Here is a 6,688-nt window from a genome sequence, read left to right as displayed (position 1 = left end):
AAAGTTATACCAGGGAGTCAAGCACTTCTGATTTGAGGCTCTTTTTCACAGGAGCTACAGTATCCAGAGTCATACGTTGTGAAGAGGTAACATTATTAACAAGATAATCGACCTCTATTGGTGTAGCGTTCAGGTAGCTGCTCTGCTCTGTGTTGATATAGGTCATTGAAGAAGATAACAGTGGGTGGATTATATTCTTAAATTTAGTTACAGCTCTTTCAGAAAAAAATCTACTGTGATGACATCTATTCCTCACTGCTGTGTAATCCATTACTGTAAATGTAAATGTTCTGGTGTTCACTGTTTGCCTGCTGTATCAGGAATAAATGAAAATAAGATGAATTACCTCAGCTTATTTTTTGGCTCAGTAATATTGATGATCAGCTTTGAATGCCTAATAAGGTTTTGGAGGGTCAGAGGACATTCACGGATTCCCGGCCGCGTCCTCAAGTCATGCGCGGCTCAGCTGGCTGGAGTGTTCACACACATCTTCAACCTTTCCCTCTCTCTGTCTGTAGTCCCAGCCTGCTTCAAAATGGCCACCATCGTCCCTGTACCCAAATCCTCCACCATCTCCTCATTGAACGACTGGCGACCTGTAGCCCTGACCCCCATCGTAAGCAAATGCTTCGAGAAGCTGGTCAGGGACTTCATCTGCTCTGCACTACCCGACTCACTGGACCCTCTACAGTTTGCATACCGCCACAACAGGTCCACTGATGATGCCATAGCCCTGACACTACACACTGCCCTGTCACACCTGGAGAAGAGAGACACGTATGTGAGAATGCTGTTTGTAGATTACAGCTCAGCATTCAATACCATCGTTCCCTCGAAGCTGGACAGGAAACTGCAGGATCTAGGACTGAGCAGCTCCCTCTGCAGCTGGATCCTTAGCTTCCTGTCTGACAGACGCCAGGTGGTCAGACTGGGCAGCATCACCTCATCCCCCGTCACACTGAACACTGGTGCTCCACAGGGGTGTGTACTGAGCCCTCTCCTGTACTCACTCTACACCTACGACTGCACAGCCACTAACAACTCCAACATCATTGTGAAGTTTGCGGACGACACTACAGTGGTGGGTCTTATCACCAATGGTGATGAGACGGCTTACAGGGAGGAGGTCAGCGCCCTGACCCACTGGTGTCAAGACAACCATCTCACCCTCAACGTCGCAAAGACAAAGGAGTTGATAGTGGACTTCCGGAGGTGCAGAGAAGTACACACCCCCATCACCATCAACGGCGCTGCTGTGGAGAGAGTGAGCAGCTTCCGCTTCCTTGGTGTACATCTGGCTGAGGATCTTACGTGGTCAGTACACACAAACAAAACAGTGAAGAAGGCGCAGCAGCGCCTCTTCTTTCTCAGGAGACTGAAAAGATTCGGCATGAGCCCCCGCATCCTCAGGACCTTCTATCACTGTGCCATTGAGAGCATCCTCACTGGATGCATCACCACCTGGTATGGCAACAGCACCGCCTACAACTGCAAAGCTCTCCAGCGAGTAGTGCGGTGCTCTGAACAGATAATTGGAGGTGAGCTTCCCTCCCTCCAAGACATCTACAGGAAGCGCTGCCTGAGGAAAGCGGGGAGGATCATCAAGGACTCCAGTCACCCCAGCCATAAACTGTTCAGACTGCTTCCATCAGGAAGGAGGTTCTGCAGCATCCGGTCCCGTACCAGCACACTGAGAGACAGCTTCTTCCACCAGGCCATCAGACTGCTGAACACGTCATAGACACCTCAGCTTCACTACTGGAACTTCAACATTATGCACTCCATACTGTACAGTAATGCCACTGTTTTGCACATGTCTCAACTCTGTATATTTTTATATATTTTATTTATTGTTTACTCTATTTAATTTGTAAAATATGTGTACACACACACACACACACACACACACACACACGTAGAAAAATATTTAGTATACACATCCACACAAGAATTTCACTCACATGTGCTGTACCAATGTACCTGCACATGTGATGTGGCAATAAAAGTGATTTGATTTGATTTATTGAATTATTTGTTGATTCTTTGATTTTAAACTGCATCAAACACATTGTCACAGTTTGGACATTTAAAACGTCTCGCAGGAGCTGAGAGTCTTCGTCAGCACTGAAAACACAGGGCGTCATAAGAGGAATGAGAAAAATGTCAAATCCAGCCATTAGGAGCAGAGTGTGGGCGGGGCTTTCATCAGGAAACTGAAGGAATGAAGTGGTTTCTGTTCAACCGGTCAAGGCGCACACGTCTGCTGAGTTTACTGACTTCTGTTAAACACAGTTTCCTGTTTGGTTTTTAAAAGTTTACCAGAAATTAAATGCACGACTTCCTGCATGTGATCTCACATATTGATCATCTGGCACGCGCGCTCTCGCTCTCACACACAGACACACACACACAAGCCCGTTCAGCTATCTTAGTGAGGACCTTCATTGACATAATGCTTTCCCTGGCCCCTAACCCTAAACATTAAAAATGACCCTAACGCCGTCAAATTTGTGAAGACCGGTTTGTGCGCCCTCACAGTGACTGTTGGTTCTCCCAAGTACAATAGAATGCAGATTTCGGTCCTCACAAAGACAGCTAGACAGGAACACACACACACAAAAAAAACCACATGCACAGCAAAAAATGACATTAAATGAAGTCAAATTCAAATAGAGACCAACTTATAGTTTGCGTTTGTGGGGGGGGGCACCGAAACCACAGCGAGGAGGTGGTGTCGGGTTTGCAGTGACAGTGGTCGAGTTACATAGAAAATGAACAGAGGGAGAGAGAGGGCGTGTCGGCCGGTAGAACAGGTTTGGGCGAGGCGGTCAAGCGAGCTTCACGCACATAGTGAGCCAGAATGAGAGAGAGCAGAGTCAGATTTGTTTCCATTTCAGAGAAGAAGAAGAACACGGCGGCGGCGACCGACGAACATACAGGTGAGTCCCTGAAACCCCTTTAAATCCTCTGTAGTACAAATACTACAATACATCTACTTCAGCTAAACACTGGAGTACGTCATGTTATAGACGCAGTAGAAGTAACTCTGTACTTGGTTACTGCAGTACCTCTAGTTTATAAATACTTTGATTCACTCGAGAGGACTTTAAAATGTGACTGAAACCTCAGTATAATGCAGTACTCTGTGCTACACTATAGTACAGTACACTCTGCCGTACACTACAGTGTACTGTAGTACAGTAAATCAAAGTAAAATACACTACAGTACTGTGTTTACCTGCTCTTTACCCCACCATATAAATGGTGGAATCAGACCTCTGAATGTGTCTAAATACTAAGATTTGCAGTACTTCAACTTGTAACCTGTGGTACTTTTTACTTCAGTTAAAGTGTTGAGTACTTCACTGCTGACTTCATGTGATGACTCAGAGTGTGTACACCTCACAGCCACATTCATCCAGGTAACATGCCTCACCTGTTGGTCCAGGAGTGTCATCAAATGGTGCCTTCACTTAAAGCAGGAAATCTGGGCCTCGGTGAATTAATCTAACTTCAGTGTTACTGCACGAGCTAATCAAATCCAATCAATCAACCAAATTAATGGGCAGATGTCTGGGCGTGGGGCTTTTGCAGCATCACTGAGTACTATCACATACTTCAAGGGTCACAAGTAAAAGTATAAAGCAGAGGACAAAGTACTCAGATCCTTAACTTTGTTTTACTCTGTGAATGTACTCAATCAGTGAAAGTACTCAGTTACTTTTATCATTCATTGAGTAATCAACCACTCCTCTTATTGGTCAGATCTGATCAGTCACTCTGATCGGAACATCAGTTCTGCAGTAAGTGTACTTATTGATCACCTGTATTGATCTGTTTCCTTTCACATAGGTCTCTTCCTGCACTGCATTAACTGATTGGCCAGCTGCCTGATTGGACATAATTTTAGCCTCACCGTCTTGTGACGTGTCAGCATGTCCTCAAATATCAACGTCTCTCTGGAGAACCCCTACGGTCAGGTAACTATTCCACGGGCTAAGCTCCACTCTTCCAGTGACTCCACAGTGATAGCCAATCCAATGGTTATTACCAGCAATGAGAACCCGTACCAAGTGTCGAGCTCCGCCCCCCCACCATACACGGTGAAGGAGGATGGAGGGGGGAATGATGAAGGGGGGAGCTGCCGTGCCTGCTGCTACCGTTGCAGGAGAAAGAAGTGACATCATCGCTGCAGAGCGTGATGTCATAACAGTAGAAGGCTTGTGACTGGCTCAGATTTATTTATTTGCTCTTCTAGAGGAAACAAGGATGGAAGGAAATGAGGAAACAATGAAGGAAGGAGGGAAGGAAATTTCATGAACTGGAGGATGTTTTCTCGCTGTGGCCATTTTGTGTCTCAAATACTTCACTTACATGTTTGTGAAGCTCAAACCTCCACCCCTCACCACCATCCCTACCCAGAACTGGGATTTCAGAGGCCATGGGGACTTGTGTGGTTACAAACACTTGAGGGGTCATGGCGTCTTTGTGGTGCCCTGCGGACTTCGGGGATCACAGGGACTTTTGGGACTCGGGGTCTTTATGGGGTCCTGGGTTTTTTTTTGCCCTTGATGGTATTTTATTTTTTTACTGGCAGTTTTATATCAATACATATAAAAAAATATTGGGGAGATGATTTTTAGACACAAAATGGCCACCACTGAACCGCAGTTTCACTTCTGTGCCTTTGTCAAGAAACCTATAGTTTTGATGTTTTTCCTGTAAACAACATTAGGTATGATTTTATAGTGTTACTGGATATAATCAATATGTTGGATTATAACTGATTATATCTAATATCAGACAGAGGATTGTTCTCCAATGTTCTACATGGTTATATAGTGATGTTTGAATTTTGTAAACATTCAGAATTCAGCTGAAAAATCTTTAAAATGTTCAATTCAATGATTGAAACTTTATTGATTATTACAAAAGTTCTTGATCATTATGAACTCCAAATGAACTGATCTAAAAATATTTTTTATCAGGTTGTAAAAAAGCAGCTGTAAATTATACTGTTTGTTTTTCTTGATGATGATGAACATTTGTGTTTGTGTTTTTTTGTTGTTATTTGTTGTTTTATATTTGACACATAATTGGCATTATTCTTGGTTTTTTTCTGTTTTCATCACAGTGACTATGCAAATCAAATGAAGCAATCAGAGCACAGGTCATCATGTGGAATAAAATTTTAAATTTAAAACTTCATCTCTGTGGCTGCTCGCACAACATTAAAGTCTCAGTAACAGCGAGCCAAACATTTCTCTGATTTTTAGAATCAATCATTACAGATTTTATGATAATCATCATTAATTATTGTTAAAATATAAAGTCACCATTTAATTATTTTACTGTTAACAATGAAACAATTATTGATGATGTAGTTGATCATATATTGTGATCGGAGCTGATAGGAGGCAGAACCCTGCCCAATTTGGATCTGCGACCTTTGATTTGATCCACAAGCATAAACTAAGATGTATAACTCTGTACAATGGCTTGTGTCACAAATGTGTGCACCAAAACATAAACACAAATAAAAAAAATTATTTGAAGATGTAAATTATTTTAAAATGTCTGAATCTAAACCTGTGTAAACAGCAATCATTTGACTTACAAACATCTTTTTCACTTTCAGAGCTTCCTGTTGGTACAAATCTCTAAAAATACTTGGCTTTCTTTTCGTTCACTTACATCATCAAGCATGGGTGCATGAATTGGCAGATGTGCACGGATCATGCTGCATGTGTGCAGTGAGTTTTGGGGGGGTTTGTAATGCATTTATTGAATAACAAAAACATGGCACAGTACAGTACATCATTCATAATCAGTGTTACAAGCAGACAAGTGCAGATGAAACAAAGCAGAAAGAAAGATACAACAGTATATACTGACAATAATCAAATTAGATATATTAAAAAATCATAATAATAAAAATAAATTATCAAATAAAATGGGATGAAATGTGCTAGGAATTAACATTTAGTTTATATTTTTCAAAAGTGTCCCTGAAAATTGAACCTTTGGACCCTTTCATGAATTTTAAGGAGAAGATGTATACGAATTCTCTATGAAAGGGAATGAGAGCATGCCTTCAGGTTGGGAAACAGGTCATTCGACTGTGTCCCTTGGAGTGTCCTGTGGGGGATGCTTCAAAAGTATGGGCGAATGCCCTCATGCTATGGGCCATTCGATCCATGTACAACTGTTGCAGGAGTGCAGGAGCTTAGTCCGCATCACAGGCAGTAAGTCGGACTCATTTCCGGTGGGTGTTGGACTCAGAGCTGCCCTTTGTCGCAGATTCTGTTCATAGTTTTATGGACAGAATTTCTAGGCATTGGCAGGTGGATAAAGGCTTCCACTTTGGTGGCCTCAGAGTCTAATTTCTGCTTTTTGCAGATGATGTGGTTTGGACCCTCAGTGTGGTAAGGTGTAGAGCTCAGCCATCCGGAAGGGGCTCAGAGTAGAGCCACGAGTCCTCCGCACTGAAAGGAGCTAGACATTCCTGGACAAAGGCAGACCTAGGACACGCTGGAGATATTATATCTGTCAGCTGGCCTGAGAAAGCCCCAGTGTTCCCCCAGATAAGCTGGAGGATGTGGCTGGGGAGAGGGAGGGCCTCTGCTGCCCCTGCCCTGGGTAAGAGGAAGAAAATCGATAATTGTTGTTACTTTTCAGGTAATGGAAG

General features: G+C 43.1%; 1 long non-coding RNA gene across 1 annotated transcript; it reads left to right on the top strand.

Moving 5' to 3' along the window:
- The first annotated feature begins 2,715 nt into the window (after positions 1-2,715).
- Positions 2,716-5,563, top strand: LOC309709443. The gene is made up of 2 exons (XR_014277514.1): positions 2,716-2,939; positions 3,853-5,563. It is a non-coding gene; the product is annotated as an uncharacterized lncRNA (long non-coding RNA).
- Positions 5,564-6,688: the final 1,125 nt, after the last annotated feature.

The sequence above is a fragment of the Aulonocara stuartgranti genome, assembly GCF_965226115.1.
Source record: "Aulonocara stuartgranti genome assembly, chromosome: 7".
Lineage (NCBI taxonomy): Eukaryota > Metazoa > Chordata > Actinopteri > Cichliformes > Cichlidae > Aulonocara > Aulonocara stuartgranti.
This window is presented reverse-complemented; position numbering and strand designations above follow the sequence as displayed.